This window comes from Dipodomys ordii, unplaced genomic scaffold (assembly GCF_000151885.1).
Source record: "Dipodomys ordii isolate 6190 unplaced genomic scaffold, Dord_2.0 Scaffold33, whole genome shotgun sequence".
Classification (NCBI taxonomy): domain Eukaryota; kingdom Metazoa; phylum Chordata; class Mammalia; order Rodentia; family Heteromyidae; genus Dipodomys; species Dipodomys ordii.
In genome coordinates this window covers 2,917,229-2,934,596 of record NW_012267249.1, presented here as the reverse complement: position 1 = coordinate 2,934,596, position 17,368 = coordinate 2,917,229, and positions in this window count along the sequence as shown.

Genomic DNA, 17,368 nt, shown 5'->3' with positions numbered 1-17,368 from the left:
TTTTCAGTACTCCCAGAACAGAGAGCCCCAAGAGCTGACAGGGTGGAACAGGAGCTTTGGGGAGGGCAGAGCCCCCAAGGGAGCTCAGGCGCCAAGACTGAGCCCAGCCAAGGAGTTCTGCACACTCAGCCATTGAGAACCCCACCCAATGGGAGGTTTGCGGGCATAGGGGGGTGGGGGAGGAGAGTTGCAATGCCTTTGCTACCAATAAGCAAAGCAGCATGCAAACGTACAGGTCACACCTAGGGTAGCTGGTTACAGCTGCTGACAGCCAGGCACCTGGTGAGAATCTCAAACCCAGAACCAGCCAGACTAAACCCAATGGAGCCCTGCAAGCTGAGAAAGGCTGGCTGCAGCCTTGGGTTAGGAAACAGCCCTTCAAGTTGCCCAGCTTGCAGTCCCAGCAGACCAAGTCCTCTAAAAGGCAGAAGCCTGCCTGGTTGCTCTGAGAGAGAAGTAAGTATTAGGGAATAGAAAAGAGCTGGGAATCTAGGGCGACAGGTCCTCTACCCCAGCTCTGTTGCCAATCTACCGAAGAGTTGGGAAGCAGTCTTGGTGTACTTCTCTGCAGAAGGGTGGAGGAAGGGGCTCGGAGGGACCTACTTCTCGCTGGTTCCGCTGAGAATGGGGTCTCACTCAGGCTTCCCGAATGGGAAGTGACATCCTGGGTAACTTCTGAAGCTGTTAGTCCGGGGATGGGGGTGTACTTCAATGTTGTGGAGTCTCTGGAGAGGGCCTTTTACATTTCATTTGCATGGGAAGTCTAGATGGGACTTTCTTCTGTCTACAGAACTCTCCCAGTTGAAGAATGATACGGAAAAAAGGAGGTAGGCTAGACCAAAACAGAACTTGCAATAGCCCATTAACCACAGAACCCGTGCAGATCACGAGAAGGGGACAAATCCTACAGTATCTGGTCCTGATGCTCCCTCTTTTTCTGAGGAAGATACACCCTGAACGGATCACCGTCAGAGCAAGGCTTGACGCAACACTGTGCTGTGGGACCTCGGCCCAGTCAACTATTCCTCTCGAGACTCAGTTTCTTAGTCTGTCTGACGCGATCAATGCTCTCCGGGATCAAGGCTCTGTGGAGGCAGGGGTCTGCTGACAAGCTTGGGTTCACCCCGGGACAAGGAGGCTGACAGCAGGCGGGGGAAGAGGGAGGGGCTCCTGGGGACTCCTCCCCCCCCCTCCAGTGGTCCTCTAACCCTGTCGGTTACAGGAGACCCTTTCTCTACTGCAGAGGTGGAGTCCAGCTTCCGGCCCCCCGCGGTCAGGGCGTGGGCGTGAGAGCGGCAGAGGGGGCGTGGCCACTGCTGTGGGCGGGGCGCGGGCGGGGCTTCGGGGACGCCAGGCCCAGGCGCGCGAGGGGCGAGGACGGCGAGGTCTCGGGTTTCCTCCCCGCCCCACCGGCTTCTTTTTCCGTTTCCAAATTAACAATTGAAAACACGGCGGCCTGAAAGGCGAGCAGCGGGCCAAGCGGAAAGTGTGAAGGTGCCGTGGCGTCCCCGAGACCTGGGACGAAGAGGGAGGACGAAACACCCGGACCGTCCACCCTACAAGGCCGGATGGAGGGGGGCGCGCTGGGCACCCCAATACCCCACAGCTCCAAGGCTCCTGAGTTGAGTCCTGACCGGATCCAGTCCCTGGCACTACCCAGGCTAGAGTCCCAGGACCCAGTGCCAGGCTCCGGGTGGTGCCAGTTCCCGAGGGGACGAAGTGGGGGAGGGGTGCCAGGGCTGGGTTTCCACTCCCGGGCCGAGAGCCCAGGAGGGGCAGGTGCCAGGCAGCACCTCAGAGCACCATCCTTGAGGGCTCCCAGTGTCAGATCGTTTCCCGTGTGACCTTAAGAAATGAAGTCATTTCACTGTACTGGGACTCAGTATCCTCATCTGGAAAATGGGGAGAAAAAGACACACACACACACACACACACAACACTTTTCCATACACCCACCAAGCAGAGCAGGCATGAGAGGAAGAAACCGAAAATACATGAAGTTGGCTGGCTGCCCAACACAATAGTAACTATTAATTGTGCTGTTAATGATGCTGAATCCTTGTCATTCCACTACCTATTACCATAGCCAAGTGAGCTGCCCACTAATGGGGTTCATGTTTTGCATTCCCCTCCTAAAGCAGGCCCTGATTGATGGATAAAAGAAACTGAGACCGGAAAGGTCCTTGTAAGGAGCTCAAAGTTCCACAACAATGAGTGCAAAGAACTGGGTCCTGACCCCTTGAACCAGGTCCCTGGTATAGAAAGCATGGTCCTGTCTTAGTTGTTTGCTCTATGTCCTGAGAGGCAGGTGCCAGTAAGTAGTAATGAGCAGGGTCCCTGCTTCCAGGCACCCAAGGTCCCAGGCACAGACAGAGCCAGGGGCTGGACACAAGAGAGTTTCAGGTCCTTCTTCCCACCATAACGCAAGCTCTGTGGATACAGAGACTTTTGGTTGCTCAGTGTTCTTTCTCCATCCTGAAACAAACTGGCAAGGATGGAGGTTCTGAGTGCTTACTGAGTGAGTAAATGTATGAAAGAGCACGACCGGGGGCTGGAAGGTGGCTCAGTGGTAGAGTGCTTGTCTCGCATGCATGAAGCCCTGGGTTCAATTAATCAGTACCACATACACACAAAAAAAGCCAGAAGTAGCACTGTGGCTCAAGTGGTAGAGGGCTAGCCTTGAGTAAAAGAAGCTCAGGGACAGTGCTTGGACCCTGAGTTCAAGCCCCAGGATTGGCCAAAAAAAAAAAAAAAAAAGAGCAGGAGCAGTGTGTCATTCCCCTGTGTGAAGGGGTTGACCTTAGGGATAGGGGTTAACATGAGGTGCCCCTCCCCAAGGTAGTTGGAGGAGGAGACAAGTAGAGAGACAGAGGAGAACTTCAGCATGGTCCCAGAAGGCAGAGTAAAGATCACTCCTTTTTCCTAGCCACCCCCACCCCCACCCAGCTTTCCAGTTTAGGAATCCTGACCTCTCTAGAACTCAGCCCCATTCTCCTGCCCCAGCTGGCCTCCTCACTGGCCACCAGTAGTCCAGCCCTCAGCCCCACTCCAGTCTAGTGCCCCTCCCTCACTGACAATCCTATTACAGCTTCAGTTCAGCAATGAAAACCAAGCTCCTTAGACAGGGACAGAGGCTGTCCACAAACCAAACATCAGACACACTCTACTTCCCTGTGGCTGGTCCATTTCCACCTTAGAGACTTTTTGTGAGTGTATGTGTGTGCTGGTACTATTACAGGCTTGAATTCGGGGGCCTAGACACTGTCCTTTAGCTTTTTTGCTCAAGGCCAACACTCTACCACTTGAACCACAGCTCCACTTCCAGCTTTTGATGGTTAACTGGAAGAACTTCACAGACTTTCCTGCCTGGGCTGGCTTGGAATTGTGATCCTCAGATCTCAACCTCCTGAGTACCTTAGATTATGGGCATAAGCCTCTGGCACCCATTGCACCATGAAGACTTTTGTGCTCTCTCCTCTCCTTGAAACCCTCTTCCACAACAAGAACCCTGTTCTGTTTTGGAAAGACTTGCTCTAGCCCCTGGCCTTTGTCACTTTCTTTTCTGACAGTCTGTGCTGGGGGCTGTTCCTTCCTCTGCCTGCTCCCATGCTACCTCTTCCTGGAGACCCTTCCTCTACAGCAGGGCCAGTCTGACTGGCCCAAGTGGATGCTCAGACTGACCAGGAATGCCCAGGAAGCGAACAGGAAGACCCAGGTTGCCAAGCACTTGAGCCTCAGTGACCTGTGATTTCTGCTGGGTCCTGTGAAGCCTGAGGGATCTGTAAAAGGGAGAGAGAGGGCCGATGCAAGCATTCACCTAATGCTGGCGGGGAGGAGAAAGTACAAATGGAAATCTATATACTGTAAGGTTTAAATCAAGTTAACCTGCTATGAAATAAAACACATTCTATCCATCCTGACACATACACCTTCATAATGATCTGGAAGACCATGTTTGAATTTAAGTTTGGGCGCTCCTTGGAGTCCTATGCTGGAATCTGGCAGAGAGAGGACAGCCAGGCCCTGATGCCCTCTGATCTTCAGCCCACAGTATACCCCCATTCTCTTCCCACATTGAGCCTATCTCACTGACGGGGAGCATGGGCAGGTTCCTGTGGAGCTGGGCCAGGTTCCTTCTACATTGTAAATCTCTCCTTGGGTTCACATACCAGTGGCTCTGAAATCCAGAATTACTTGGAATGTGTTCAAGAGCAAGAACTGAGGACCACCTATAGGCTCCAGGTATGCAAGGACAAATAGGCTGAGTGGCCAGAATTCTGGACCCCCACTCTAGACGGGAGAAGAGCACTGTTTTGATCCATTCTGTAACGTGTCCATGGTTCTATGTCAGGTTTCATTTTTGACAACCATATCTTCTGCTTAAAACAGGTCAAAATGCTGTAGTCTGGACAAACCATTCCCTTGTCTGGACAAACGTGGGGAAGCCAAGGTTACCAGGCTGCTGTGACCACGATCATGCAGCGAACTACAGCAAACCCAGGGTATGATCCCTGACACTCTTGTCTCCCTTCTGGACTTTAGCTTCCAGGAGCTACCCAGGGTCTCCAATGTGACAGTTCCTCCAAGGTGGTAATGCCCAGTCACCATAGGTTTGACAGTGGAGCTGGACCCTCAACTCAGATCACCCAGCTCAGGGTGGATTGAAGAGCCAGCCCAGGCCAGAGAAGGAGAGAGAGAGAGAGTCCTGGTATAAATAACAGTGGGGGGCCGGGATGTTTGGGCCTATCTCCCGGGCGACAGCTGTGTTTACTGCCCAGCAAGGGGGGGGGCATGGCCCACACATTTGCCTCCCTGACTTGTAGCCAAATTTCTCCAGGAAAGGGTGGCCCAGGATTAGCCCCAAACACTCCAACTCTGTATCCTAACCAATTGTCTGCCCCAACATAGGCCCTACAATTGTCTGCCCTAAACACAACCCCAGGCAGTTCCCAAGTCCTTCAGCCTCAAAGGCTGGCCAGCACTGAAACTCTTTCAGTCCTAAATGCCCAGCCATTTGCCCCACAAGTCCTAGATCTGCCCAAATGGTGGGAGGATGGGGAGTATGAGAAGGGAAGAGAAGGCCCCAAGCAGAAATTTGGATGTGTGCCAGCATCTGAGCTTGGGCCACTGGGCATGGGGCAGGGACAAACCTCTCCCACGGCCCTGGCCAAGACAGAGGGAGGGCTGCAGCCCCTAGAACAAGAGAATACAAATACCTCTCCCCAGACCAGGCCCATCTCATGCCTGTCATGTACTGGGCATTAGATGGCGAGACCCAATCATGGGAAAGTCTAGCAAATGCCTTCATGCCACAGGCAATCCCTGTCTTGGCAAGGCAAACCAAGGGTAGCAGCTGTACCAGGCCCCAAGCATGGGACACAGGATTCGTACAAGCTGAGTACCAGCCAGTGGGGGCCAGCCAAGTCTACCATTCACCCACGGCTCTGCCTACCTACTTCATGGGTCTTTCTTGGGATGCCAGCTGATTGGCTCTATGTGCTGTGTCTATCAGAGGTCCTGGGCAGACAGAGCCTTGGGCTCTAGCCCCATCTCAGCCCAATGACCTTGGGCAAGTCATTCTTCTCTGAGCCTCAATGCAATACTATCTCCTCCAGGGCTGACTGGAGAACTCAGTAGGACTTGTTAAGCATGAAAGATGAATGCTTACAAGGGGCCAGGTATACTTTAAAGTGATTTGTAGAGCAGCAAGTGAGAGACGGGACCTCCTTCCCAGTAAAAGATAGCATTTCAGACTCAGAGTCTAAGGCTCCAGGAGGTTAAGGAACCTGCTGGGGACCACCCAGAAGGCATTTGAGCCCAGGCCAGTCTCAGTGAGACTCCACAGAAAGGTGGTTGTTTTCTATCACTGTGTGGACAAGTAAGCCTCTTGGACTGAGCCTGGACTCCATCTGATCTGAGTGTAGTCCCTGCCCAGTTTGGAGCCTCAGTTTTCCCATCAGGAAAATGCAAGAGCTGGGTCCTGTTAGAAGAGCAGAGCTGCCTGGGTTCCCCTCTCCAGACTCCCCACCATCATCTCAGCCAGTCGTCTTCTAAGGCACTGTTCTAGAGATACCCCCCCAAAACCATACACCTCATATTCTCAGGACCTGATCAGACACACTTGGGGCTTCCCTCACCCTCCTTGCTTCCACAGCACCCCCAGCTCAGCATATGCTGCCCCAGGCCAAGGTTTGCATATACTGTGTAATTTTCCCTACAGGCAAAGTCCTAGGGCTCTAGGCCAGCTTGGGGCAGGCAGGACCTGGGCAGGGTTCGTGGGTAGCTGTGGAGCAGGCACTCAGGAGTCTTGGGCCCTGCAAGGAGGCAGAAAATGAGGAGGCCATGTGAACTGGCACACTCAAGGGGTCCCTGTCAGAATTCTCCCTTTTATCCTAGCCAGTCCCAGAAAGGAGGTTTTAAACAGGAACCTACTTGTCATGGCCACCTGCGGTTCCTGTCACCTTCTCCAGGAAGTTGCTACTCATCAGCCTGGTGCTCTCCCCAGCCTGCCCCGAAGCAGACCCAACCTCTTCTTTGGTCACCTCTTGCCTCTTCAGGGCTCCCACTCTTTTCTTGCTGTCCCTTGAGAATGCCACCCTGGGCCTTCTGAATCTCCACCTGTGCTAGTCCCTCTCCTGGGGGAACCTTGTTTCTTGCTCCTCTTTTCCTCGCTGGCTCTCACTCTCACTTGCCTTGAGTATCTCAATGTAAGCCTCTTCCTCTGAGAAACCTTCATTGATGGCTGGTCTTGGCCAATCTGTGCTCCTGCACAGTTGTACAGCCCAGGAACAATGGCACTTATCACTGCTTAATAACTGTTATCCTGGGAGCCCTGCCCCCCGGGGACTGGGGGAGGGTCTGATTCACTGCTCTGTCCCCAGCACCCACCTCCCCTGAGGGACTGCAGGGGACGCGTTCCAAAGGAGAGGCAGCGAGTCCCCATGTGGAGTGGGTAAGAGCAGGATCTTGGACTTAAAAAAGATCCTTGCCTCTAGAGCCAGATCTCTGGGGTTTGAATCCAGGCGGGTTGCTTATCTAACCTCTTTGTGCCTCAGCCTCCTCATCCAAATCATGGGCCTGCATCACAGAACTGTGGAGGGGACCACATGACACAGAGAAAAGTTCTCGGAGCAGCACCCGGCAGGCCATGCATGCTCAATAAACACCCACTATTAGTATCTTTATTGTTACTGGGAGCCAGAGCACTGGGGAAGCTGAGCCTTAGGGCAAGAGATGACTGCTGGCCACTGTCCAGCAAGGCCTGGCCTGCAGTGCACTGTGGGCGCCCAGGTCCACTGTAGCCCTGCAGTCGCTGAGCACAGCCCAGGGACCCTGCACATGCAGGCTCTGCTGGCACTTTGCTGTGTGCACTGAGCCCAGAGAGCTCAGGCCCTGAGCACCTGCTGCCACCTATGCCTGGGTGGAAAGGGTGTGTGCTTAGCCTGAGGCCATCATCACTGTGTATTCTTCTAGACAACACCAACCCCTACCTCTTAGGGTTGCTGCGGGACTCAGTTCCCTGTGAAAAGCACTTAACATACGTGCTACCAGTCAGACCAAAGATCTTATGCCAAGCGCTATGTTGAGGACTCTGTGCCTGGCTCGTGTGAGGACATTATTTTCCCATGGTTCCCTGGGCCTCAGCTGGTACATCTCTGAGCTGCCATCCGGGGATCCTGAGGGAAAGAACTGCCAGTCAGGCCAACCTGCTATTATAGGACCCACCTGCCTCCTCACTGTCTTTTCCACAGGGCTCAACTCAGTGCAGGTGAGGGAGGACAGGAGCCCAGCCCCCCAAGGAAAGTGAATGTCTGGGATGGGAAGATAAAAATATTTTTGAAATGCAGATTACTTTGTGAGCTCTGTGAGGTGGAAGCTGGAGATGGTATTGTCATATACTATGTGGAAGGAAGCTGGTGCCTCAGAGAGGTTCAGTCACCTGCCTGGTATCACACAGTCTCTAGAAAACAAAGGCAAGAGCCAAATCCAACCTGGCAACTCTGAGCACACTGCTACTGAGTTTGGCTGGCCCAGTCCAATTTTGGGCAAGAGCCCTGGGCTGGTCCTGGAGAGCAGGGCCTGAGGCTCCTCTGTTCCCCTAATTCCTCTCTCCATCTGCTCCCCAGACTCCTCCTTTGCTGGCCCCACCGATCAGCTGGAGGAGGTAGGATGCTGCCCAAAACACTTTGGGAACTTCATAAGGTTGTCAAGTTTTTATTTTGCCAAGTAAGGGCATTTAAAAAAATTCTCAGTCCATCGTTTTTATAAAAGAAAGGACATAATCTCAGTCCTTTAAATGGAATAAATTTAGCTTCATGAAAAAGTCACCAAGTTGTCCTTATTTCCTTGGGTTTTGCCTTAGGCCACGGAAAACCACCTTGGGTCTGCTGATGTGTTAAACAAACCATTTGAAAATCTGGGCTTGGAAGTCAACATCATAGTTTCAAATCCTGCCTCTGCCACAAATAAGCTGTGCAATTTGGTGTGCCTGATTTCCCTTCTCTTGTCTATAGAACTAGAACAATAGCAGGGTCAGCCATGTAACAGGGATGAGAAGAATCAGCTGGCCTGGGGTTTGCCAGTGCTGACTCAGGAACAGATCAGTGGTTCCTCTCCTGGGCCTCTAGCTCCACACGGTCCTTAGGATAAGGCCGTCTCTATAGCTCAGTGATCAAGGCCTGGCCCTCGGGTCCTGGGCATCTCAGACTGCAGACAGCAGAACTCAAGAGCCCCACCTCCAAGCCTTCACTCTAGCTGTTCCAGCCATCTGGGACATGCACAAGGAAAAAAACCACCAAGGCTTATTGAAGACAAGACTGAGTGCTTTCTCTTCTTGTCTCCAGTTGGCAAAACCTTTCTCCTCCTCATGACCAGGCCCCGAGACCACCTTTATTTCCTCGCCCATCTACATTCACTCATTTCTAACCCCATGCCCTGCTCAGGGCTCTCAGCCTACACACTCTGATCTCATCACCCAATTGGGAAGAACCAAGAGTACCTGAGGGTGAGAGAAACTGAGCTCTGAGGATATTGAATGACTCCCCCAGCTGACTCCCAGGGTGGGTCAAAGAAGCAATGGTCCTTTGAAGAACCGGGCTTTGAAGGATGTATACGAGTTAGTCAGAGGCCATGGTAGACAGAATAGGGGAGGGAAATAAAGCAGGGGGGAAAAAAAAAGCCCAGGGAGCAATAAACAGAACAGTTGGGGGTTCTGCAGGTCATTTCCGGGGAAAGAAGCAGAGAGTACCTGGGAGGAGGGCTTTATGATTTGGTCAGTGGGAGTAGGGTGGGGGGTGTGGTGGGAAAAGCTGTGAGTGAGATGCGCAGGGGAGGTGGTACCTCGCAGGGAGGTCAGGGATGAAAGTGGGGAAAGAGGGAAAGGCCATTCTCAAGGAGGTATCCCTTGACGTCACAGGAGATCACCCATGAAGCTATACAGGGAGGAGGACCCCAAACAAGACTCCAATACTCAAAGGCAGAGTGAAGAAGCAGAGGGACTGAAGGCACTCAAGGGGCAAGGAGGAAGCCTATGTGTCAAGATAAAAAGCAGTGGCGTGGTGGCGCATGCCTGTAGTTGCAGCACTTGAGGCGGCGAAGCCAGGAGGATTGAGATGGAGAGATGGAGGTCATCCTGAGCTACCTTGTCTCACTTTTAAAACAAGAAACCCAGGGGAGAGGCTGAGGGTGTGGCTTGGTGGTAACACATTTGCCTAGCACGTGTAAAACCCTGGGCTCCACCTCCATCACTGGGAAAAAAAAACAAAACAAAACACAACATAAAAGGCATGGGAGGGGCTGATGTTCGCACTCAGCCTTCTCCTACCCCAGGTTGTACCTCGGTCCCCTGCTGGACCATGACTCCACCCTCTGTTCCCCATCCCAGTGTCTCCCACCAAGCTGCCACCAATCCCAAGGCTGGAAGGGGAGGCTTCCCCCTTCCCGGAGGTTGGGAGCTCCTGGGAGACAGCCTTCTTCCCGCACTCCTTTCCAACAATTCCCTTCCACTGAGCTGTATCCTCAGGCAATTAGGTCCCTTCTCCTGGCCTCAGTTTCCCCATCTATACAACAAAGTTGTGGAGCTGTTGGAGCTCTGTGGGCTCCAGCTCTGCTGTTGGGTAACAAGATGGGCAAAGGTAGCAAGGCCTGTTCTGGATCTGACCTGTTGGTCCTATCGGCAGGGGAGGCAGTTCCCGGGGACCAGCTTCCCATTGTACCAGGGCTGGTCCCTCCGGGGAGGGTGCTAGTCTTGAGGCAGGAGCAGAGGTATCCAGATTGTGCTGACAAGGCTGATCCTTCTCCCACCATGGCTACCTAATCCTCTGCTCACTCTTCACCCCTCCCCTCCGCCGACAGCCAGAGCCCAGCAAAAAATAAACCCAAAGACGGTGACCAGGACAAGCCTGAGGCTCCCCAAAAGGGTGAAGATGCAGCCTGTGACCCCAATTCCCAGCAGGTCCCCATCTGATCCCCTTTCCAACGTTGTCCTCAATTTTTCCCATGCTGTAGAAGAATTCCAATCTTGGGCTTGATGAGGACAATTAAACTTTGTCTAGTCTTTCTGGATGGGGGTTATACAGTCTTAAAAAGAGTACCTCAGGGCTGGGAGCTGTGTTAGATTCCTCAGTACCACATAAACAGGAAAAGCCAGAAGTGGCACTGTAGCACAAGTGGTAGAGTGCTAGTGTTGAGCAACCAAAGCTCGGGGACAGTTCAAGCCCCAGGAATAGCAAAAGAAAAAAAGAGTACTTCAGAGACTCCCTCCTATTTATCGGGCAGTTCCTCCTGCGGTTTGACCTCCAGCTCCTCTGCTCCATTAACCTTTAGCAAGCTTCCCCCAGTCCTATTCACTTGGCTTAGGTGTTTGAGAAACCAGAAGAGTGGACCCCAAGATTTCCCTCCAGCTCCCTGCTCTACCTACTGTTCCTCAGACTCTAGGTGGGAGAGAAGGGAGTGGAATCCCTGATCTCCCTGCTCCTTTTCTTTCCTCCCTTGGGCACTGCCCACAGATTCCCAGTCTCTTGTCTGGGGCTGCCTCTCCTACCAACACCTTCCAGGTGCCAGTCCCCAGGGCACAAAGATCTTGCCCTGGCGACAGTTACCCAGAGAACCAGGAGTCCTGAGAGTCTCTATGGAGACTTGAGCCCCGATCAGTACCCTCCTCCAGCCTGCAACTTCCCTTTGGGCAAGCGGGCTCCTAGGCTCCCTTCTCTTCTAGAACATAAGCACCACCCCCCTTCAAATCCCAAGTCCTAAGACGGAAGCTCCTCTCCCTCCTCCATTCTTCTCTGTGTAGGCTACACTGAGTGTCTTCAACCCATTTTACAGAGGAGGATGCTGAGGCTCAGGATAAGGATGGAATGGGGGATGCTACCTTCAGGAAGAGTAAAAACACATTTGGACTCTGCCCTCATTCCAGAGACCTGCTTGGAAGAGAGGGGCATTTCCCTCCCCTCCCACGGACCCCAGCTACCGCTCTGAGCACCACAACCCTAGAGCCAGATAGCTGCTCCCTGTGGCACACAGCACACTTAAGTCCACACAGACATTGGGAGCCATGGATGTGGGAGACAATGGAGCCCGGTGGGCCTACAGGCTGGCCAGCCTCCTCGAAAGGACTCCGGCCCCTCAAGCCTGGCCCCCCATTGCTGTTCATTGACTACAACTGTAGAGTGAAGGAAGACCCTAGTCCATACACATCCCAAGGCCCTGGGTGCCATCCGCTCCCCCAGCCTCCCTCTCCTCTGGGATGAAATGAGGATGATGATGGACTCACAGACACAATGGCTGTGAGGGTAAAGTGAGAGAATGCAAGAGGCTCAGTGGAGGTGGGGAGTCATGTACCTGTGGTCCCCACTTCCTATAGGACAGCTCTGAGGATATACAAAGCCCCCTTAATCACCCTAGGCCCTCAATTCCAGCACAGGGGTACTGCTCCTGGGAATGACACTCAGACAGAATTCCCTGCTGAGCCCCAGCCACTAGATGCAAAGAGGAGGCTGGGGAGGGGGTGGATGGGCCAAAGGGTGAGGGGTGAGAAAAATCTCAGGCCACTGCCCACTTCTTCGGGCCAGGCCCAGGCTGTGGTGCCTCCCCAGCCTGTTCCCAGGCAGCTCGAGCAACTTTGATGGCTCAGAGAACCTTAAATTAATCACCCGCTCAAAGTGCTGCCATCTGCCCAAGATAATCACCTCCTGAAGCACTCCTGGCTCCAATATTTCGCCTGGGATTGAAGTCAGACTTCCAGCAGGGCTTCCTCAATGAGTAGAAGGAATTCACTATAGAACTGGGGAGGGGTAGGCAGACGATGAGAGGTCTAACCTGACCCCAAAGGGGACCCACAAGAAGGAAGAAGAAAAGGGGTGCTGAGCGAGCAGAAGGAGAGGGAGGCAGGCGATTTAGAAACGAGATGGTTTCTCTACGCTTCCACTCTTTACAAAGAACAAATGAAAGGTCGGGGGCTCAAAAACAGCAGACAAGGAATGTGGGTCACACTCAGACAGCTGCCCAAGCCCAACACAAACTTCAGTCTTCCCCGATGGTTAGGATGAAGAAGGCTGCAGAAGGGAAGGCCTGGTCTGGGAGGCAGAGGTCTTGGTTACTACCTGGCTATGTGTGAGCTTTGAGGAATTGGACCCCCTTCTATATAGCCATTACTACAAGGAAGACCACAAAAAGCTGAAAAGAAAGGGGTGCAAGCTTGTAGAAGGCCAGCCATCCTGCTCTTCCATAGTTGTAATGCTGCAAGGAGGTCTCCCTCCCTGCAACCGTCCTCTACACACACAGTCTCAGGTCAGCCTGTACCCATGGATAGGTAAGGGAAAAAACTGGAGGACGGGAGCCAGCTTGGATCTGTGCTCGGGTCTGCCCTGGAGCCCTAGGCCAAGATTGCCAGGAAGCAAATGGAAAAGGGGGAGAAGCCGTGCATTAGTTTCTTCTCCTTGGATGGATACTGTAGGTACATGAGGCCATGGTGTGTTCAAAGGATGTTTAGGAGGGCATGCACCAGGAAAAGCAAAGAAAGGGTGAGTACAAGCTGGGTGTCAGTGGGTCACACCTGTAATCCCAGCTACTCAGGAGGCTGAGATCTGAAGATCATAGTTCAAAGCCAGCCGGGGCAGTAAAATCCATGAGACTATTAACTCCAATTTAACTACCAGAAAATCGGAAGTGGCACTGTGGCTCAAAGTGGTAGAGCACTAGTCTTGAGAAAAGAGCTCAGGGATAGTGCCCAGGCCCTGAGTTCAAGCCCCATAACAACAACAACAAAAAATACTAAAAAAACCAAAAAACAAAAAAAGTAAGTTCATGGGTGCTGGGGATGAATGACACTAGGATGCTGCTCTAGGGGCCTGGGGTTGGAGTACCGGCTGTGGCTGAATTTGACCTTCAGCCCTGACAGTCTCAGAACAGTTTTAAGTCAGACTCCGTTTCCTTATCTGTAAGACAGAGAGGAGGCTGGGGAGGCTGCTGCAGAACGTGAGAGCGTCTAAGAGCACTAGCATGGTGCCTGGCACACAGCTGCATGCAGTCAGGAATTCCAAATCAAACTCTCAGGGCCACGCTGGGTGGCCACAAGGAGCAAAGAGAATGATCCTGGACAGTCAGAAGTCTTGCAGTCTGGTCCTTTCCACGTGCACCAATTTACCACGTGACTTTGGTCTCCAGGGCCTTAGTTTTCTCCAACTGGAACTGTCAAATGGTGAGGACCAACCAGGTGGAGACCACTGAACATTCCAGGTTCCTTTTGCCTGAATGATTTCCAACCCAGTTGGTCATCAGGGTAGGAGGCTCGGGGAAACGGGTCTGGGATTAGGAGTCTGAAGGCCCCAGGAATGGCTGCCACCTCCTCTCCTCCTCATTCCCACAGCTTCTGACCCCAGGGACAAGGCTGAGAGAGGATGTTTACAGAGCCTTAAACCTTCACATAGAGAAAGTCTGCTGGGCAGTGAAGGGGGTGGGGGGCTGGGAGCAGCAGGCAAGCCATATCACAGTGGTTTGGGGAGCAGAGAGAGCCAAAGGGCTTCACTCTGTACTACCCTCTTCCAGCCCTGGGCCTCCAGGGAGGCTAGTGTGGCCTTCAAGAAGGGGCAACAAGGGGGTGAGCCTTCCCTGAAAGGACTCAGGAAGCAGAATGGGTAGTGATGGGTACTTAGCACAACTCAGAGAGGCAGGATCTGGGAAGGGTTGAAGGATGCCAAACACCAGGGCCTGGGGCACAGGGGTGGGGGTGGGGTAGGGTAGAAAAGGACTTGGAAGGAGGACCAAGGGCCTAAAGAGACAGGAAGAGACCGAGGGGCCCCTTGATCTACAGTTCAAAAGGAGAAGCCAGGAGTTGGCACTACTCATTTCCTAGAGGCGCAGCTGCTGGCAGGAGAGGATGACTTGGGGATTATCTCTGCCCACTTCCTCCCCCTCCCCCCCCACCCCCCCTCCCCGCAGTCCTAGGTGCCTGGAAAAGATGCCGATTCTGTGAAGGGCCCATAGGTACTACTGACAGGTGTGAGAGAAGTGTCCCACCACTCTCCTAGATTTTCTCTTAAAGATCCTTCTTTAGGGGCCCTCCTGGCACAAGCTACATCTCTGGGAAGGGGGTCCTAACACTGGATGTCCCTCATTGGATTTGCCTTTGAGGGAGATGTATGGAGTGCAAGAAGCACTTCTTGCCGCTGTAGTGAATGGCTGAGAAGCCCCACATCTGGAGCTCCTCAAGAACAGGTCCAGGGCTGGGAAGGTGGCTCAGTGGTAGAGCGCTTGCCTAGCATGCATGAGGCCCTGGGTTCCATTCCTCAGCACCACATAAGCAGAAAAAGTCAGAAGTGGTGCTGTGGCTCAAGTGGTACAGTGCTAGCTGTGAGATGAAGAGCTGAGAGACAGTGTCCAGCCCCAGAGTTCAGGTCCCACGACTGACAAAAAAGAAAAAAAGAACAGGTCCAGGGGCTGGGAAGGTGGCTCAGTGGTAGAACGCTTGCCTTGCATGCCTGAGACCCTGGGTTCCATTCCTCAGCACCCCATAAGCAGAAAAAGTCAGAAGTGGTGCTGTGGCTCAAGTGGTAGAGTGCTAGCTGTGAGATGAAGAGCTGAGAGACAGTGCCCAGCCCCAGAGTTCAGGTCCCACGACTGACAAAAAAGAAAAGAAAAGAACAGGTACAACAATAACAGCTCCAATAATAAGATCCATCCCCCTTGGTCCCAGCCACCTCACAATGGAGGCCTGCCCACTTTGGCCACCTATAGATGCAAGGCTCAGAGAGGCCCAGCTAGCAACACATGATCACAGAGCACTCAATTGGTGGGGCTCTTAGCTCATTGGCTCCCTTGACCTCTGAGATGGATGAGCAGTTTCCTGAGATTCCCAAATATCTGGACATTTTCACACCACATTTCCTCCCACAAAGCTCCAAGAAATACTTTAGCCCTGGGTTCCTGGTGACAAGTGGTCAGGACAACCGTGCCCCTGGCCAGGGCATTCCTGGCATCCGGAGAGAGCAGGATGTGGGGCAAAGGTGTCAGCAGATTTAGCTCCTAGAGGGGAAGAGGAGGCCATCCCATAGAAGGTGGCAACTGGAGCTGGTTGGGGTTAGGAATTGGGTCCTTCACCTCCAGTTAACTGTTAAGGGACTAGGAGACCAGATCTGGGGAATAAGGAAGCCAGCTGGATTGACTTCCCTTCCCTGGACCCAGACATGCCTTGGGGGGAAAAAAATCACCTCCCAGCTCATGGAGGGCACAGGTATGCCCTGTCAAAGTCTCAGCCTCCATGGGCAGCAGGGGGGCTGCCATGTAATCATTCTTTTTCTTTGTTTGGCACAGTGCTGGGTCTGGAAGCCAAGGCCTCAAGCACACAAAGCAAGTGCTGGGCCTCCAGCCCTCTTACAGCCATTCTCATTGAGCAGCCCTTGCCTCTCCCTTAGACCCCTAACACTGAATTTCACTATTCAGATGGTCATCTCAGGCCTCCAAGGGGCTCTGGTAGATGGACTACTGCTCACTGTTGTCCTGGACCCAAAGCCAGACTTCATATCCTGTACATGTCCAAGTCTGCTGTCTGTCTGAACAAAGTCAAGGCTGCCACCCCTAGGCACTCAATGGCCAAGAGAGTTCTCTTCCTCTGCCCTTCCAGGTACTATCTTTCTCCCTTCACCTCTGAAGTTCTATGAGCCTGGTTGGGGTAGAGGCAAATAAGCAGGCAACAGAAAGAGAAACAGACTAAAAGCAGGCAGCAAAAGACAGGTAGAAGACTAGCCATTAGATGGACAGGTGGATAGACAGATGGACACAGAGGCACACAGCTTATCAGACAGGCCCATGAAAGAATGAAACAGGCCGGTAGAAAGAACAGTTAGGTGCACATGGACAGGCTAACTCATGAACAGGTGGAAACGCAGCCTGGCAGAGGGTCAGCCAGTCAGAACTGGGGGATGGTCAGGTGGACAGTCAAGGTGGTCTCCCAGGGAGCCTAATATCAGAGGACCCCAACCTCTGATGGTGACAAGAAGGGAGTAGTAGTCACGCATTGTTTCTCCAAGGCATCTCCCAGTGTCCCAGCACCAGGCCCAGCCTTTTAACTGATATCGACGGGGCCTCTCATGTTCCTGGCCTGGCCAGGCTGTCCCTCAAGACTGAGCTCTTAGCTGCCAAAATTCGCTCTTTACATCCAAGAGGGGTCAGTGTTTTTGAAAGTTGTAGAAGCCTGGTGAGGGAAAGGAGGGGCTGGCAGTGTCAATGTTTCCAGACATACCCCTCTCCTCTTTCTTTTTCCCCATGTCCAGAGCCAGGCCTGGTATAGCCGGCCAGCAAAGGCAGGCAAACTGGGTCCAGCCTGCAGGGCAGAGCTGGGCAACACAGGCAAGGCAGCCCACTGCTTCTGCTTGCCGAAAAGTTGGAGGTAAAAAGGCAAGACTAATAAAGACACTTGTAAATTTGGAAACAGCACACTGCCCCTAAACAGGACCCCTAAACATCTCCAACCAGAAGAGAGTCGTGAGCTGGAGTTTAGCGTGTCTCTGGATAGGGGCAACTCTCAGGGGAGTCCAGGCAGGATTCCATCCTAGCTACAGAGCTGGGAAGACGGTGGCAGAGAGTGTGAGGCCCAAAAGATCATCTTTGGGTCTGCGGCCCAGGGAGACAGTCGGGAAGAGGAAAAGGGAGCCGCACACGGTGGCCGCAGACTTTGCCAAGTGGAGGGAACAAGTACCTGGGAGAGAGGCGCAGGGGCTGGGGACGCGGAGGGAGCTAGATAGAAGCGGTGAAGGAGGAGGTCAGAGCAGAGGGAGTGGGGTCAGGACCGGGAGGCCAGGCGCTAGGGTCGGGAAGGGGATGATACCTGAAGCTCGGCCCGACCAGGAGAGCGGTGAGGGTCGGCCGCGGT